Here is a 20,321-nt window from a genome sequence, read left to right as displayed (position 1 = left end):
ATCTGGATGATTTTTTTTTTGTGGGTAAGGCTGGATCCGACTCTTGTGGACAGGCGTTGGCAAGTTTTGAGAGACTGGTGGGGGGAATGGGCATGCCATTGGCTCCCTAGAAGACCGAGGGTACCAGTTGTGTATTGACTTTTTGGGGAATTGAGCTGGACACGGTGAGCCTCGTAGCCCGGATGTCGCACGGAAGGTTGAGGAGATTTTTGAGACAGGTTTCATACTCACATAAGATTGAATTGCGCAGGGCACAGCAGCTGTTACCTTACTTTTGCATGCACGCCCTTTTTGCAGGTGACTCGGGCTTGCCATGTCAGGCACTTCCCTTCCGCATCACAGGATTCAAGTGTCGGTGGGCTTGCGCAAAGATGTCCGAGTGTGGGAAACTTTTTTGACTCAGTTCAATGGGGTCTCAATGATGTTTTGTGAGGAGGATACGGTCTGGCAGGTGCAAATATTTACGGATGCTGCGGGGGCTTCTGGTTTTGGTCTTTTTTGGGATGGGAGGTGGTGGGCGGAACAGTGGCTGGCACAGTGGTATCAACAAGGCAGGAGTATTGACTTTTTGGAGTTTTTTCCACTATTGGTGGCTTTGTCGGTTTGGGAGGATGAACTGGCTAACAGGATGGTGGTGTTTCATGTGGACAACATGAGGGTGGTGGAACTAGTGAACAGGCAGAGGACGAAGAATGTGAGGGTGTTGCACTTATTAAGATGTTTCATGCTCAGATGTTTGCTGCTGAATGTTATCTTTTAAGCAGTGCACATTTGGGGGGTAAACAATGCTGTTGTAGATTCCCTTTCTGGTTCACAGTGGCACCATTTTTTCAGCTTGGCACCAGAAGAAAAGCCGCACAAGACAGCGGTCCCGACCGACATTTGGAAGTGAGGGGCGTGAGGATCATTGAGCTGGTAGAGATGTCCCTAGCTGAATCCACTTGAAAAAATTACCAACTGGCATGGTTGGAATTTCAGAGTTTGGTATATTTTGAAGGGAATTTTTGGATACAGAATGAGTCAGAGCTGCCTTCTCGTACTCTGTGTTTTGTGATGGTTTTAATCAAGAAAGGTTTGTCACCAGCCACGATTGGGGGCAAGTTGGCAGGTGTTTTTTTTTATGGAAAACTGTTCTTTGGTTGGGACCCAGCTAAAGACGATATTTTGAGGAGAATGCTGAAAGGGTAGTGTAACCAGGAGGAGTTTTGAGAAGGAAGTGAGGGAACCTATTACTTTTGAATTGTTGCTGGAGCTGTTGCAAGTTCCATGTGTTACCGGTTTGTTGTTCAGATGCGCGTGAGTGACTTTGTTTCGTCTGTGCATGGTTTGGATGTTTTTTGGGGCTTTTTGAGTGTCTGAGCTTTTGGGAGTAGGGAAGGAGGTAGGAGTGAGAGTGGCTGATGTTTGCTTGAGAGGGGGACGTTTGGGCATATGGTTGCGAAAGTCTAAGACGGATCAGATGGGACGGGGGAAATGGATTTGGTTGGAGAAAGGGGGAAATGCAGTGGCTTATCCAGTGATGGAGTGGTGCGCTTTTCAGGCACAGGTGCATAATGGTGAGGATGGAGTTCTTAGGCATGCCAATGGCACAAAGGTAACAGCTTTTCAATTGTTGGCAGTGTTGCGAATGGCGCTGCGACGCGTAGGGAGAAGGGCACAGTGCTATGGGACACATTCTTTCAGAATAGGTTCAGCTACCGCGGCGGCACAGTTGGGATGGGATTGGGCTCAGATAAAAGGCATTGGTAGGTGGAGCTCTAGCTGCTGTGAGCGATATGTACAGCCTTAGTTGGGGGGGATCGGGGGTTGGGGGAAGGGAACGTTGATGTATTGCAAGTGCTTGTCTGGCAATCTTGTTGATATTAATTCTTCTTGCAGGTTATGTAGAGGGCCCTAGGAGTGGAAAAATGGTCACTTGGATGGTGGGCCATTCATTTATACATTGGGCAGCTAAGTATGCAGAATGGCAGATCTATGGGCGATATTTGGTACTGCCGAGTTGCCGGCACAAAGTTGTATGGTGGGGGAAAAGTGACATGAGGTGGGGTAACCTGCTTCCTTTTTTAACATCCATGATGCCGAACTGGGGTTGCGTGGATCTACTGCTATTGCACCTGCGGGAAAATGATCTGGTAATGCTTTCCGGGCTCACCTTACTGCAACATATGCAACGGGATCTGGAGTTGCTATGCCAAAAGAAGCACATTACTTGCGTTGTATGGACTGAGTTTGTACCAAGGTGGAAGTGGAGAGGGGCTGTAAAGCATGGGGCTATTGAATGGGCTCGGAGGAAGCTCAGCAGGGCAATGAGGGTTTTCAGCTGGGCACACGGTATTAAAGCTTTGGAACATGAAGACATTACGGAAGGGGAAGCAGGTCTGTTTCGGGCCAATCTTTCGGAACTGGGTAATGCATATTATCTGACTGGGCTGCGCTTGATTGTGGGGGATTTGTTGGGCGAAAAGTTGTGGCTCAGAGGAGCAATATAAGGTTGCAAAGTTGCAGTTGGTTCGATGGTGGGGCAGCAAAACACCTAACGGGTTTGTGCTGAGTGGCAGTAGATCGGGGAGGGTGGAGAGCCAGGTGCGGGCCTGGCCACCCTTCCGGGGAGAGAAAGAAGCAGGTGAAGGATGACAGTGTGTGGGATGCCCGAAGCAAGCAGGGGATGAAAGGATAAGGGGGAATGTGTAGGTGAATTGAAGTGGAAGATGAGTGAACGGTGGCAAAGTGAAAGAATGAACAGAAAAGAGGAATGGGGAGAAGTTCAAAGGGTGGGGGGTTGTAAAGTTAAGAGTTTGAAGTTCAGTATACACAATGTTTATGTATAACATGCAATCCTGTCCTAAATAAATGGCCTTTAGCATTAAGTGAATCAGTGTGTTAGTGACTATATCCCGAAGCATGACTGGCACATGGTTGGGTGCCCTTGGATCTGTGGCTGACGCATCTCCGACATATCATGCAGCATACTAATTAGTACATGCTTTGTGATTGAAATAAGCATACTTAGTTTATAAAAATTTTTACTATGCTAATCACCTTTGACTTATTGTTCAGGTTTGCATTTCAGTTTTTTATTGCCTTTAGTTTTGTTACTTTCTTGATGTAATCGGACTAAAAGGAGATATGACATAAATTCCTGTAATGAATAGGGCTGTAAAGTAATTGATTGATGTGATAGCATTGTAAGAGGGTCAAAGGACATGTGATGTCACATCCGCTACCCCTAACATTTTGGGGAATTGACATCCATGGATTATGGATGCTCAATCAGAAACATATGCATTAAGGTTGTTAATCTGAGCTCTGCAGAGCTGAGACCTACAACATAACTCAGCACTGTGTAAAAACACCAGAAAAGGCAGGTTTGTTGTACAAGTTGTGTACCCTAATTTCCAAACTCCTGCCGCACTTACTCTGTTACTAAACCTGCAGGCTACCTCTTTCCAGACTTCAGCAATAGGACTTATAGTCAGCTGTACCTAATTCTAATACATACCTGTTGAGCTCCTCCCTCTTTGTAAAATCCTGTGTAAGTTGGCCAGGGTCCATGTCACCAGGACACTATTTTCCATTCATACACTTCGATTTTTACATGTCATTGTTATCAGCGTGTTTGTCCAAATAGCTCAATTAAAATTAACCAAGACTACAACTCTCAGAATGCACTATGTCAAAGCAAAGCCCATGAATGGAAAAGTAGTGTGCCAGTGACAAGAAGCCATCAGATCACTCTAATTCTGATATTCTCCTTGTCTACATACACCTGTAGCCCTATATGTCAATTATTTAGTAACATCACTTCCATCCCTTCTGAGAGACAGAGAGCCCGCTCCTTCAACTCTCCTGGTGCAAACATTCACATTTCTCATTGTTATTATACTACAATATATGGATCTTCAGCAATGTCTCTCTCTTTGAATTCCTGCTGGGCACTTGCAGCACTTTCTTCTTTCAGATTCCTGTGTGATCCCTCCCTCTGGGCGCATGCAGCAGCTTTCACTTCTATCATGTTCCTCCTTTATTCAGTCTACCATTTAGGTCTCTTGTAAAACTTTCCCCCTCCTTTTTGGTCCTTGAAATGCTTTGCCCATTTCATTTGAATCCTGTAGCTCTCCCTTTGTGCAGGCTGTTTTGGTTCTCCACGGCATCTACAATGTTGTTGTGCTGTGCCAGTTCCAGAAAAGTACACTTCCTTCTGATTAAATCCTTACCTCAGTTAAATGTAAGAGTCACCTTATTAGCAAGTTGTTATGTAGGTGGCTTTCAACCAGTAACAGTTTTGCACTTCTCTCTAATTATACTCTGTCATGTAGGTGCATAAGTAAAATGGCAAAAGTGACAGCATAATTCCTAGGATGCTTTGACCTGTTGAATATAAACTAGACACCCTTAGTTACCCTGAACGTATACAGAGAGAGCACAGCTTTGCTTGGGTCCTGTCCTCCCGTCTTGCTCCTTACTAGTTACCAGATATCACCATCTCCTCCCTACAGGACGTGGTAGACTACAGCTAAGTAGCTGTCTGAACTGCAATTGCAATATTAATGGTGTCTGAGGTGGTCTACTCATACACATAACTTCGGGGGACTTCAGTAAACAGAGTGGAACAAATAGATGAAATTCTGCTTCACTGAGGCAACTGAGCATGACAGAATAAAAGAATGCTACACTCTATCTATTAACATATTGCTTGATTGTACGCTCTTTTCACCTAGAGGTACCATAAAAAAGTTAAAGCCAGGTATTTGCTGCTAGAATCTGGGGCTTAGTTTTGCCACTGATATTCTTTAGGTGATCTAGTCAAAATAGAAAAAATGCACTGATTCTATCATCATGGTGCTAACAGCTATTACCTAGAACATCACCTTGTCATGATTTCAAAAAAGCACTGTCTGTTTCTAAGTAATGCTAGCTTAGATCTAGTAACAAATTAGCAATATGTGGGTGCTTTCATTGCATAATTGCTGATTGTAGCTATATCGAGAGCTACTTACTTTTGAAAAAGCAGCCAGGCAGGGAAAGCCAAAGTAAAGTCCCCCACTGTCATCAGGACTCCTATTTCCAGTGCTTAAATTGAGCCAGTGGTTGCAGGTGGTGGCCACCAGAACTCATTTTTGGGGACTGGGACAGATTGAGAGAGAAAGGCAGAAAAGGTATAAAGATGGAGGAAGAGAAAGACTGAAAAACAGAGACAAGAGGAGAAACCAGGGATGAAACAAAACCTGCAAAAACGAAATAGAGGGACAGGGAGCAGTTGGTGTTAGCTGACATAAATGTCAACCCAGCATTCGGTGCTGGTAACAAGCTTTTGAGAAAAGCTTTAAGCCCCAGCACTCATTATTTTACAAATTAAGCACTGATTTCCAAATATAAGCAAGTATGTAATAAAGAAGATGTTTCAAGAAATGCCCTCTAACTCACGTTAGTATCGGTACCCACAAATGTGTAGATATGCAAATAACCACTGTTTCTAAACTCCATATCTTGTGCCTATTTAACAAAATACATAGGTTTCTTTGATGCCTATTTTTCACTCTTTATATTTGCCATATGGATTGCTCTGTATCCGGTACACAATGAAAACCCATTGCTAGGTGCAGCTCGGTTATTGGCTCTGGGTACCTCGAGTTCCTGGAAAACCCACATACCCTATATATCACCACAATCAGAAGGGTCTAGCAGATGTAATGGTATATTGCTTTTGTAAATCAGCCATCAAGAAGTTGCAAATGAAAATGTTGTCACAAATGACCATTTTTTACCACAAAATTTCAATATTTATTTATTTCAACACTGAGGGCTTAAGTTAGAGTTTGGCGAAGGGGGTTACTCCATCACAAATGTAACAGATATCCCATCCACCATATTACAATTCCATTATATCCTATGGTCATCGTATTATAAAGGATGGGATATCCGTCACATTTGTGACAGAGTAACCCATTCACCAAACTCTAAATCAGGCCCTTAGTTTCTTTTAGAAAAACTCAAAGGATCTACATAAATTACCCCCTGCTGAATTCAGAATTTTGTCTAGTTTCCAGAAATGTATAACTTTCTGGGATCTACCATGGGTTTCACAACAGTTTCCAGCACAAACAGGCAAAATTATAGAGAAAAGTGGCTATTTCCCAGTAAAATGGCAAAACAGTTTTTAAAAATGTGGTTTTCTGAATCTAGTCTGTCCGTTTCTGAAAGCTCTGAAGATTTCAATTTCAGCACCGCAAGCCTTTTGTGGATGCCATCTGCAGCATAAAAAAAACAGACACTTTCTTCTACAGTACTTTTTTCCCATTCTCTCCCCCAAAAAAACAAAATGTAGCTATATTTTGGCTAATTTCTAATGCCCCCCCAGGGGAATCCACAAACACTGGGTACCTTTAGAATCCCAGGATGTTTAGAAAAAAAGGACACTAATGGGAAGGAGGTCGAAAGCACAAAAAATAGGAAAAAATTGACTATTTCACAGTAAAATGCCAAAACTGTGTTTCCAAAAAATTACTTTTCTGAATCGAGTCTACCTGCTCCTGAAAGCTGGGAAGTTGGGGATTTTAGCATCACAAGCCTTTTGTTGATGGTATCTGCAGGAAAAATACAGGCCTTTTCTTTTCAGCATTTTGTTCACAATTTTCCCTCAAAAAAACAAAATGTAGTAATAGTTTGGCTAATTTCTCAGCCCCCTCTAATGGAATCAACATACCTTTAGAATACCCAGGATTTTGGAAAAAAGGATGCTTTTTTGGCATGGACAGCTTATCTGGACAAAAGGTTATGGAAACCTAAGGATGAACTATCCCAAATAGCCAAAAAAAGGCTTAGCACTGTGAGGTGGCGTGGGAGTCAAGCAGCAAATGGTTTAAATGATGTTGTTTAGTCTAGTTCTTTTAAAGTAGGGTTTTTACTTTTGAGTTTAGGTTTGCTGGTCACTAGTTGTTAACAAGGAATCTTAATTTGCATTCAAGATGTTAATGCGTTTCTTTTGTTTGTTAGGCGATTATTGTTTCCCATTGCTTCATGTGACATTGGGCTGTCATATACATTCCACCATGGAATGTGATGCTTAGGTTAGCATCTGTAGCCTGATTGGTGCAAGTGACCAACCCATATATCTTCAAAATGATGAATTACAAGAGGGGATTTTCTTTCATGCTATTGATAATAGGTGCAGTGTACAGGTAGGTATTAAGTATAGTTAAAGTAATTAGCTGTTCAAAAATCTATGTTTTTTTGTGGGTTATAGTTTTTAGTTTATCATTTTATATGTGTTTGCATTTCATTGGTGGTTGCCACTTTGAATTTTAGGTAATAGTGCATACATTCATCAGATGTTTGTATTTTGATATTGACTATGTATTGTGTATATTTGACTGTATAATGGCGGACACGACTTCTTAAAAGTGTCATCCATCATCCATGTGTCACATTGAGATGAGGTTAGTAAATTAATATTGGTTTCATAAATGATAATTATTTTATTGACGTCATATAATAAAAAAAGTGTATTTTTATGCATGCTCAATGTCCATTTCTTCATATTTTTGAGGGTGCTACTGGTGTTTCCCTCACTGTTCTACATTTTCTGGCAATTAATGTTTATGTTTAGTATGCCAGATCATTGGGGTGTTGCTTGTTCAGGAATGTTTACTATAATATTTTTAAGTATCCTTCCTCTTAGTAGATGAGTATTCATACTGGCCTCTTTCAGGTCCTAAAAATCATTCTGTAATATTAGTGGGAACGTTTTGTTCCCTACCTATATCTGCTATTTCATTTTTAGTGATAGCCCTGCCACAGTGTGCTTTTGAATCTCTTTTTGAGCTTTTTCATTATCTCTTCTTACTGGTGGTGCTCTCCTATATATAAGTTTATCCTCCTAAAAAAGAATATGAATTTGTTTTAAAATATGTTATAATTTTTATTTTAACATTTCCATGCAGCTCCATGTGAACTTACGTTCTGGATGTTGTTTTACTTCTTTGTAGTCGTAGATGTTCGCATTGCAGGCTGTTTGGTGTTTTTACACCATTTCTCTGGCAAACAATCTGTTGAAAGGACGAAATTGTGTACTTGCATCAGTTTATTTCATCTTTTTAAATGTAGTTTTGAGTGTTGGGGTTTTAGATTATTTTTGAAATATGTAACAGCTTTTTTTTACTTTAATTTTAGTTTTATGCCTTAACTACACTGCTTACTTTGCACGTGTTCCTTTTGATATTTCAAGTCATTTAATCGTCTTGCCTTTATTTTATTTTCCTTTTGATTATTTGTTCTTAATATAGCTTTAGATTTTTATTTCTTTTGCCTTCTGTTGTTTATTGTCATCCGTACTTTGCTTTCATTATTGAGTGGTTTAGTCTTCCAGCAATCCAGCAGAGTAACAGTGTCTTGCTGTGATTGTTCTTTTGTTGTGCATTTTATCGTTCAATTTTGTGGCCTTTTTACATTGTTATTTAATTGAAAAAAAAATCAGTTTGTTAAAAGCCTAGTTCTATTTTTTGCACTATTAATGGAAAATACACAATTTAGTATTTGTGTTATATATTTAACGTGTACTCATTTTGTTTTTACTTATTTTTATTTATGTATATATATTCAATATAATTGTTTCTTTTTACCATTGTGTTGATTTTCCAGTGTTCAGTAAGTTGTGAAACATCTGTGATATTTATGTTGTATATTTTGTGTATATCAGTATTGTGTTTCTCAATGTAGTTTCATACAAACACCAAACAATGCATAAAGGCCATCCTGACAGCAGGAATTTTTTTTTGGGGTTGACCAAATCCATCTCCTTTGTCCTGGATCACTCCCAAAGTGCTTTGAATAATTAAAACAATTTCATCTTAGAGAAGATCCTGAAGGTTCGTCAGCCAGCCATCAGTGGTCAGGATACAGGTATGCCCCATAGGACAATTAGAGGGGTACAACAGTTAGAGGGGTACGACAGTTAGATGGGTACGACTCATGGGCAAAACAATTACCTAATTAATTTTTTTGTTCGATCCGCGGAAACATGGATCCACAGGTGGAACCGCGGTTGCAAAGAAAGATTGAAGGAAAAAAAAACATCCACTGCATTCAACCTCACAACCTCATGCTTCACACGGGCTTCGGCTGTGTGCAGCTTTGGTTTGGGTGCATGCAGGAGCGATGGCCCATGGGCCTGGCGATAGGCAGATTCCTGCGGCCAACGCCTCCCATGCGTGGTGGTACTTATATTCACATCTGTGATGCTAAAAAAAATAGAAATTCACTGAAAAAACCACAAGTTACAGGGACCCTCTAGTTAGATTCAGAATCTCCTCACACAAAACCATAGAAATTAAGCAGTCATAGTTATGGTTAACTCAAGTAACTATAACTCACGCCCTAATGTGACTATAACTTGTACCTGTGCCATCCACAGCTAATTACTCAACATATTACATCATTGATGACAGCTTCTATGGCATCATTGGTATTATTACTGCAACATTTAGAATAAAGTTATTGATGAGAAAACTGTGCATGGTGGGGGTGCAAGTTATAGTTACTTTATGGCATGAGATATAGTTACTTAAGTTAACCATAACCATAACTGCTGAATTTCTATGGTTTTGTGTGAGGAAACTAAAACAGAAGGACAGACTAAGGAAGAATGAAGTGGTTCAGTTAGCGGTAGACAGACCGTTAGGTCCAAAGGTTTTTACACCTGTTCCAGTTGCAAAGCTTGCAAATTCAGTCAGAATACTGAAAGCTATTTCTGCCCACTACTAGGTATAGAATAGCCCATTGAGAATGTTTTGAATTGTCAGTTTGATTCTTATGTGGATTCCCTTCTGTATCCATGCGTAAAGATCTATATTGGAAGTACAATCCATCCCGTGAAGAAGAGGGTTTTGGCGCATTTGAGGGCTATCAAGAACCAAGATAACCAATATCCGGTGTCTCAACAGTTTCCCACTTTCTGGATCAGCAATAATGCCTTTCTATGATTTTTGTTGCTTTGGATAGAGTTCCTCCCACCATCTGGGGTGGCAACTGTACACAGATACTAAGGCACTTGGGCCCATATTTATACTTTTTTACGCCGCATTTGCGTCATTTTTTGACGCAAAAGCGACGCAAACTTACAAAATATAGGCCAATACTTATACGTTTTTAGCGCCATATTTGTGTCATTTTTTTACACAAAAGCGGCACAAACTCACAAAGTACAATTATGGCCCATATTTATATTTTTTTAACGCCGCATTTGCGTCATTTTTTGATATAATTGTATTTTGCAAGTTTGCGCCGCTTTTGTGTCAAATAATGATGCAAATACGGCGTTAAAAAAGTATAAATACGGGCCATATTTGTATTTTGTGAGTTTGTGCCACTTCTGCGTAAAAAAATGACGCAAATGTGGCGCTAAAAAAGTATAAATACAGGCCTTGGAATCAAAATATGTTTTAGAGTTGAACACCAAGAGTCCCAATGGCCTGAACATTGAGGAGAATTTATCAGTATTGTTGGGTAATTAACAGGTACTCTGGTTAGTTTCACTGCCGCTGATCACAGAGTTGCCCCTTCGGCAGCTGCCTTTTGGATTTTGGCAGGTTATGGGTTTGATTTTCAAAATCATGTTTAATGCTTATGCATTCTCGCCACTTCATGACTTCTTGTTTTTAATTTATTTTATTCTCTTTCCATGTTTTCATCACTTTTTAATTTTGGTTTTTGGTTATGTGTTCTACAGGATTGGGGTGAAGGTGTGATTTGGCTTGCACAATTCTCCATTTGTGTGAGTTGTTGAGATAGTACAGTGTTGCTTCTATTATAATTCATGTTGCCTTATTTTGTGGACATTGTGCCCAATTGGGCTGCATTTCATTATTCATTTACTTAATGTTGTGGTTATGACCTTCAAATTCTGATATTTGCTCACTTGGACTTCGAATGTTTTCATTTTAATTAATTTTCAGTGCATTTATTTCATTCTAATTTATTTGGTTGTTTGAATATTTATATAACTGTGGTTCTACTGGCATGTCATTCACACTGCAGAGGGATCGAATAACAATGAGGCATTTAATTTTCCTTTCATTTTTTTTTTCATTTACAAAAGAAATGTGCCTTTTTAAAAAAAAATACATGAATTAATTTAAATTTCAGTTTTTCCATCACTGCGCCCCAATGGTGGAGTTCTCTGCCATTGCATGAAATGTTCTATGGAATAACTTTATAGTCGTAAATTAGGCTCCACGCCTTGGTTTCAAGTGGGGAAGACATGTAAGCTTATACTTATAGCATATTTACACTCAAAACGGGTGAGTAGCCAAAAGTATTAATTGTACTACTAGGTGGAAGAGTAAATTTACATGTGTAGCTTTATTCATGTGTAAGGGTGCCTTTGTGAATAGCCTCCTGGACTTTTCTCTCCATGTATTCATTGAGCATAGTTGGGTAATAGAGCATGAAAAAAGTGCATCAAGCCTAGGCCTTTGGGTGCAAATGATAGTGAGAAGGAGATATTCAACCAGCAATAGAATTGCACACTGTGCTGCATTCCATGGGAATTGCCTGGGTGTTCCCACGCAAATCCCATGGTTTTTGATGTATTCCGAGATTTACAGGAAATGCTCCCAAAAGAAAATCCTTCTCAGGGGAGGCGCAACAAGGAGAAATTCATTTACTTCTCCTTGTTACTTCTTCTTTCTTTAAGCGCTGCATTCTGCAGCACACATAGAAAGAGGAATAAGCTTCTCAGGGTTGTTTCTGTGTAGGAAGGTGTCTTTCATGCACAAAAACAATCCTGCATGCAACACAGGCACCCTTCCACCATGGTGGAAGGGTGCCTGCATTGGTGCTAGGCTGCCAAAAGGGCTCCAGGACTGGGGAAAAGGCATGAATGTGTGGTATTACCTTAAATACGCACATTCCTGTCATTTTCCTGTGACACATTCTCATAACTATGCCCCTGTGTCACCAAGAAAACTGGGTTCCAATTTCTGCTTATCCACCTAACCGAACTGTGTTATCATAAGCCACTGCAGCCTGAAAGCAGTTTTAAACTGCCATGTCGACATGGCAATAAAATCCCCTTACCAAGCCCTAAGCTCCCCTTTTAATACATATGTCACCCCTAAAGACCCTCTAGGTAGCCCATAGGGCAGGATGCTTGGTATTTGAAAGGCCGGACATATACTTTTTAGTTGTGCATATTCTGGTACTGAAAAACTCCTAAACTAGTTTTTCACTACTGTGAGGTCTACCCCTACCATAAGATAAAATTGGAGATTCCTTATTACAACTAATAAGCTGTAATTTCTAATTGGGAGCAGGTAGATATTTCATGTCTGGTGTCTTTGGAAGTGTAATAAAAAACCCTATTTAATGGTAAAATCGGGTTGTCTCATTACAGTTTCAGAAAATGTCACTTATGTTTGCATTTTCCTTCCCTTAGCCCTTTTGTACCTGCAGCTTGGTTAGGATAACATGACTGGGTGTAACTGACACATTTTGCAAATTTCTCCAAGGCAGTCACACAAGAGAGGGTTAGGTGTGTCCCAATATGCCATTTGCTGTCAGTGTGGGAGGGGAGAGCTGAGCACGACCCCACTTGCAACTGAATAGGGAGTGCTCTGCTATCAGACTAAGGACCTGTCATCCAACCCATTGTGTCTGCAGCCAGCTTAGAGCCAGGGCAGAGGAGTCAGGAAATACATTGCACTTCAAAGCCACTGTCTAGAAGCTTCTCCCACCTACCAGAATGAGGGCACCAGGATATAAATTCAGAACTCAGACACCAACTCCGAATTTCACTCCTGGACCTGCAGAAGGACTGCCTGCTGCTGTGACCAGCTGTGCACTCAACAAGACTGCTTTGATGTACCGGGAAGGACTGCTAGAACCTGCCTTGACCCCTCAAAGGCCAGCTCTGCTGTTCACCCCTGCACCTTCACCTGAACCCAGGACCACCTAAGTGACTTCAAGGGTGAGTTTCCTGGCTTCCTGCTAACAGTTACAAGGACACAAAAGGCTCCAACCATCTTGAAAACATGCCGTGAACCAGCCTGAGTGAGTCCTCAACCCACTGAATCTGTCCTGGTGCCTTGTTTGTGGTGCTAATGGTACCCAGATAGCCAAATCCCACAACTGAGGACTTAAAAGATTTTTAGCCAAACAGTGCCCTGTGCAGCCGGGGAAAGGAGACCAGGACCAATCTGCTCACCTATCTGCCCGAGCTGCATCACCAGTCACATTGACATTGCGGCTTCTCCGACTACTTTTTTCTCCACAGCAGCAAATCCTTTTCAGTGGTCCTTCGGCAAAGGGGTATCCTGCCTTGAGGTACTGTCTTCAGCTACAGCCTCTTCCTCACCCTGCTGGAGATTTTCAACTTCCAAAAAAGAGACTAAGTCAGAATGTTAAAATCTTCATTGGGGCTTTAACTCAAGGCTCCCTGAGAACAGCGCTTTCTCCTTGGACACTGCCTGCAGCCTTTCTCTCCTGAACTTTATCTTCTCAGAATAAAGATTCTCAAAATTTCGACTGAGTCCGAAGGTAAGCGCTGACCGGTTCCAGGTCACTTCTTGTATCCGAGCCACGCTCCATCTCAGTTGCCCATATTTTCTGACTTTCGCCCAGTAGGCCCTAGTTCTTACTAAAACCTTTGAAAATTCGAACCCCTGGTTCTACTGATTGGATTTTTAAACATTGCCTCGAAGTTACGCTTTTTTGTGCCAAGCTACCCAGGGTTCAGCACAGGTTAATTGAGTGGCATTTTGTAGTTCACCCCAAAATGGACTGTACCCGTTGCTTGCCCAGTGCTCACACTCCAGTCAACTAACAACCAAGTTTCCCACAAGTATTTACACAGATAAGATGTTCTCTTTCATTTGTCTTTTTTAAGTTCTAATAATTCTTCACTTGGGCTATACCACACTCACTTGCAGGCCTATTTTACTAGCCATTTGAGGAAATCCCTTTTTAGAAGATGTATCAACATCTTTAAAATACATCTCTTTTAGTACAATTTCTATGAATGTGCAGAAACTGACCAAAAGGGAATTTGTCCCTTAGAATTTGTGGGTGTTGACTTTGGTACTGAAGGTAGGTTTTCAAACAAAATGATGTGAAAATCTTACCCTCTGCTACTTTCACACACACGTGTAAGGAGGGTGTCTCCTCTTTGTTGTGGGTAATTGTAAATTGTATATCACTAGATTTTGATTTCATCCAAGTATGAAAGTCAAGCAGCTGTGGTTCTGTGTCAGCCAAATTAGGAAAATATTATCTATCTAGCTAAGCCAGTGTGTGATGTTAGCATGAAGAGGGTTAGTGTTTGCAGAAGTGTACCTTTCCTTATAATCAGCCAGGGACAGGTTTGCCAGATCAAGAGCAAATCCAGATCCCACAGCAACTCCATTTACTTGGAGGAGAAATCATTATCAAATTTGAAATAACTTTTCCCCGAGGCGTTGTCTTATAAAGCCACTATGAATCATGTTGGTACCTCTACAGACCGTTCACAATGGTCAAATGCTTCCATTGTCTCGCCTAAGGTCTCATTTTATGGAATGTTGGTGTACATGGTTTGAATAGCCATCGTCACCAATATGTTGATCACATCTTTGAACAAAGTGTCTTCAGCTTGATTGAGACAGTGCATGCAATCTCTAAAATATGATCTAGTGCCCGAAACCAATGGTTTAAAAAAATAATCAATGTATTAGCAGAGAGATTCTAGTACTCAACCACAGCCTGACAGCATGGGTCTTCGGAGCGGGTTGCTCAAGTTTTTATGTACTTTAGGCATCTTATATATATTACTAGGACCCTGCGATAGGATCTATTCCAGAAGTCATGTAGACTTTACTCACAAAACACTCGTTCAGGCCCTTCTGTAAGTACCACAAGACAAATGAACTGAACATTGCCAGGCAAAGTATCATCACTTTAATAACAATCAATGTCTCTATAGTTTAAAAAATACTTAGAAAGCAATCCAACAATGGTTTAAACTAATAGGATTTGATTCTGGAGTATGTGCTGGATGTCAGTTATAGTACACTGTGCCATCTTTCACGGCAACGAAGAAAAGATGGGTTCAGCAAGGCATTTCCTTATTTCTCCTTCAGTCTTTATTCAGTTGCAAATATGCTTTCTTGTCTTTGGTGGTGAAAAAAACAGAGTGCCTAAGTGGTGTCCTGAATCATGCTTTCGTGCATAATACTTATGAAGTGGTGTATCTGGTTGTATCGCTGTCATCAGTTCGTGCATGAGCAGGTCTATATTAATCCTGGTCCATGTGAAATGCTCCAAATGTCTGCTGATGCATCAATTGGGAATTTACTTTTTGTGCTCTGCTGCATGTCACACACTACATTGAATCATTGTAGATGATCTCATTCACTTTAAAGTGGGCTGCGTGCCCTGTAAGTGTCTGCACCTGCTAGTCCCAGCTATGTTGGTCAATAAAATATGGTCCAACTCTCCCATCTGAAATCTTAATAGCGAAGATAAAGCACCCGTTGGAGTGCCCAAGGTTCATTTTACTACATACTACTGCAAACTTAATCTTCCTTATTTTTTGGTTCAGGCCCAAGATATCTGGAGCTCTACGGCTCTCTCTCATTCTCTATCCTTAAGAGATAATTCAATACTAATGTATTTGGTTAGGCAGTATTCCAAGAATAGCACCAAGACGCAGGTAGAACATGTGCAGTATATAAGTGTTGTCAGTCAGTGTAACAACATGAGGCCAGTCACCCAGGAATTTCAGAAACCAGCTTAGAGTTGTATTTGATATCCTAGACAAAGAAGCAAGCCTCTGTAAAAGAAGGCTGAAGTCAACTTTGTTGAATGCAGAAGAGATATATAAGAGGCATAACCATCCCAGAGCTGTGCTCCACACATCAAAGAAGAGTGTTTCAATCCAGGCTTCTCAGATATTTTCGTGAGGCCTGGGGCCAAAACTTTATGTGTGCCCTCTGAATGCCACTGCTATTTCTATAGGTGCCAAAGGAACCTGTGCCTAAGTGTTAAAAAAATATGCTCCAGAGAAAGAGACAATGGGCCTCATTATGACTTCAAAGCCGTTGCATGCCCAAGACCGCCAGTACTGGAGGTCTTTTGCCCTCCATATTAGGAGTTTTCTGCTGGGCAGGATGGCAAAAACAGCATTTTCGCCTGCAAAGTCAGCTGAAAACTCACCACAATATTGACACCGGCTCGTAATTGAGCCACGGCAACGTTGTGGTGCATCGAGTGCGAGAGCACCAGTCGCGCATTTCATTGCCCATAATTCGGGCAGTGAAATCCACGATGGGGCTGTGCATGGGGACCCCTGAACTGCCCATACCAAGTGCATGTGCAGTGCAGGGGCCCACAGGGGCCCATCAATGCCCCCATTCTGCCAGCATTCACAGGGCAGTGTTAACTGCCATGGAAAGTCTGCCGGATGGGGAATCATAATCCTCAGGGCAGCGCTACTTGCAACGCTGCCCTGATGGATTAGAACCGCCGGGACCGCCGGGCTTCAGGCTGGCGGCAGCCTGGTGGTGTCGGGAGTTGGACTGTGGCACCTCTGCCACGGTCATGATGGGGCGGTGGGACCACCCTGTGTGCGGCGGTCCAATTTCCATTGTCAGGCTGGCGGTCTTAAGACCGCCGGCCTCCTAATGAGGCCCAAAATGTCTTCTGATTCCAATCTAATGGTATGGAAATTTAAATTGATTTAATAATCAAGATGCCAGGCTTGCTTACAATGGAAAATATTTAATGGCAAATTTTGTTGAAAGAATGCGGCCCTGAAAGTATTACTCCTGGAGCATAATGGCTTCCTCTGCCTTCACTCATGTGGGATAGCCTGTTCTGTCTAATTCTCTGGCATAAGAGAAACAGATCAAGAGCAAGATCTGCACGTGTGAACCAGTGAATGCATGTCAGGAAGTTTTTGGCACTGATTGTGAGTGGCATTGCGAATCCATTTTTGTGTGTCGCAATCTGCATCTTGCAAATAGCGGCACGATTTTGTAAATCCCTATCTGCGATTAGCTAATCTGTATCGCAATTAGCACTTCGCTAACAGCGATTCGGTAAATCATGACGCTATTTGCGATACGCTGCTTGCGACACACAAATTCGTCTCTCATTCGCAAAAATTTGCAGTTCTTGCGATTTCTAAAATTCACACTGCAAATGCGTTTCATTGTGAAATGCATTTTTGCATTCGCAAACAGACATTCGCACCGTTTGCGAATGCAAAATCCTTTGATGCATCTAGCCCTAAATATCTAACATACCATTCTAAAGTATAAATGGATGAGAAATAAATCCCGGTTGTAAATAATTCTGCACATTGGTGAGGCAAAAGCATTTTCAGGGATGCTGGTACTAAATAAAACACGGGCCTTGAAGAGCAATATTAAGGAGCCCTGCAAATGTTCGTTCTTTGTGAGTGTAGAGTAGAGAAACGTGTGTTCCACATACTACACAATATTCTTTTGTGTGGTGTGGTCATGGAGCATGGCAGGGTGTCCCAGGTACACAATGCATCGGAATACCAACATTGACCATTACAGAACCCTCCCTCCATCTTACGAGGAAAAAATGAAGCGCTGAAAAAACACTGCAAGCGATGGAGTCATAGTATACTATAAACGTTCTTCAGATAAATAGATCTAACTCAAAGGTAGTGGCACGTCGATAACATTCATGGACGTCATTTAGGGGTCACCAGGGGACTTGCCCTTTGAAACCCATGGCATTGCCTTTGCGACCCCAGGCGTCAGAGGTGGCAAAGGCAGTGCCAGGAACACAATGGCAGCTTGTACTTGGATCGCAGTTGGGGCGCCACCCTTTGTTTTCTGTCAGTTTTTTAATCAATCTAATAGTGAATAATAATGTATTTTTCACTATTAGTGTAATACAAATGTAGTACAATTAGCTGGAATATGTCCTTCCATGGCAGCTGAGGTAAGTAAAAATGCTTTTAAATGTATGTTGTGTGCTTGCTTCCATGTGTTTATGTGAGAGAATGAATGCAAGGGTGAATTTGTGTGTATGTGTAAGTATGTGTGTGTGAGTGAACTTGGAGGTCAAGGGGCGGGTGGTGTCACTTTTGCTACACCTGGCATTTTGGTGAATTGACGTCCATGGTGACATTTGAGTAATATAGTCTCGAAGATGTTTTATTGGTATTAGAACAAATGGAGAAGAGGAAACATAACTACTTTTGAACCACAAATGGAGAATTGTTCAGATTAGTAAAACCAATACAGCATGAAATAAAATCCAGAAAGGTGAATCGCTCACTTGGGCTTGGAAGGGTTACCGAATAGTCTGAGTTATGGTGCAGAGCTTGAATTGAATTGTAATGGCATTTATATATAGCGACTTCTACCCCCAGTCGAGATGCTGAAACGCATAGATTTGGACCATAAGCTACATTTTAAAACGGTTGGGGATATATGACAACATGTTAGTCCTCAAAAGGTGTGGCACTGTGTGCAACCTACAATAGATTTCATGAACACATAAGATTAGCATTAGCTAATTATTTAGGCAAGAGACATTTCACTCCGGAGCAAAGCATAATTGATAGACACTTCATGAAGAGCTGCTGGACTTACACAACAACAGGCTTCAGAAGCATTTGAAAAACTTGTCCAAAAATCTAGGGGCCGGATTCCCAAAGATTTGTAGTGGGTTACTCTTGTAGTCCCTGGTTGACTACTGAATTCTAGGAGTAATCAATTTTTTTTTTAAAGTAAGTTACACCCACTAACAGTAAAATCTTTGTCAGACGAGTAATTTAGCACCAATTAAACTCTAATTCTGTCAAGAAAAATACGTATGCCATCTGCGGCAGTATGAGGTTGTTAATTGATGGACCAAAAATGTCCAAGGCAATAAAAAATATGAACAGAGTGTAATTAAATGAATTCCTATAGCAATTGACCTGACATTCCTATGTACGATTTAAATCCATAATTTTGGAACAATTAATACTTTTATTTTAGTTCTAAAACACATTTAAGGATGTACAACCATCATTTCTTGGTGTCAACGTTGAAGGAATGTGTACAACAGTTTCCTTAAGCAATGTCAAAGACATTCCAAACTGGATTGGGACCAATGGAAAGAGGTATCTGTGCCATATGCGGAAGAAGTTCGTGGTAATATTTTTACAACAAAGAAAGCTAGCAATGCCCAAGCATTAATTAGTATCTGAGTGATTAATAATTTTAAAGTGTCTTCCTCCTTTACTGATTGAAGATGAAGAAAAACAGGCAAAGTGATTGAGTTTGAAACTGTAATAAAGAAATTAGATCAGAAATATAGCAAAAAGATAAGTGAAGTTATGGTGATACAAATGTCTAAGGAGGGGACAGCGCTCCAGTGAACGTATTGACAACTATATTATTGATTTGAGGGTGCTTGTTACTTTATGTAATTACTGGTCTTTCCTTGATGAGATGCTAAGGGACCAGCTGGTGCACAAAACTAACAACCTCCATTTCGGAGTTATTACTGAGAAAACACTTATACTAGATAAGCCCTTAATATAGGTTATCAAATTGAGGCAAGTGATAGGTGCATTAAGGATCTAGCTGCCATTTAAATAAGTCATGGAAATATTTAAGAGATCAAAGAAAAAAATAAAATAAAAGCAAAATTAGGCAATATATTTAGTCTCATGATAGGTGTAAAGATTAGGCATAGGTGGACATGAAGAGTGTATCGGCTTTGCATGTGGTTTGGAAAAGCATGAGGTGGCTGACAATCCATGTTCTACTTTGGGGTAGATAGCCCCTATAGCTATTTTCACGGTAAGTGGCCTGTAGCTGATCCCATGTGAAAATACTTAAGTGCTATTAAAATACTATCTTTGTCAACTATGGTTGGGAAAAAGCTAAAGAAATGATTCCACCACAGTTTTTATATATTTGGTAAAAGTCTAATTCAGTGGATGGTTAAGTTGGATTTTCATAAATACACAGGAAAGATAATTTAAAAAAAGTTAGACATTGCCTTCCTGAAGCTCAAGTGGTATAATTAGTGTTAGCTGCCAGCAGCTTTCCTCTGTCAGTTCTTTCCCCTTAATGAGGTATGGAAACTGCTCAATGGCTAAGGCCTCTTGGCATGTGGAAACTGACTCATCCTTTCAGAAGCGGCAGTTGGGGAAGGTTGAGGAACTTAATTAACGTGAGCAAAACCAGGGTGAGGCCTGTCCATTCACAGTGAAGTGGACAGCGAGACATACATAAAGCTTTAGATCCCAGGGCTGTTTACCCATCCTGGCACCATCCCTGTGAGAGCGGGATCTGGTCCCATACCAGTTTGGTGTG

Source organism: Pleurodeles waltl, chromosome 11 (assembly GCF_031143425.1).
Source record: "Pleurodeles waltl isolate 20211129_DDA chromosome 11, aPleWal1.hap1.20221129, whole genome shotgun sequence".
Classification (NCBI taxonomy): Eukaryota; Metazoa; Chordata; class Amphibia; order Caudata; family Salamandridae; genus Pleurodeles; species Pleurodeles waltl.
This window is presented reverse-complemented; position numbering follows the sequence as displayed.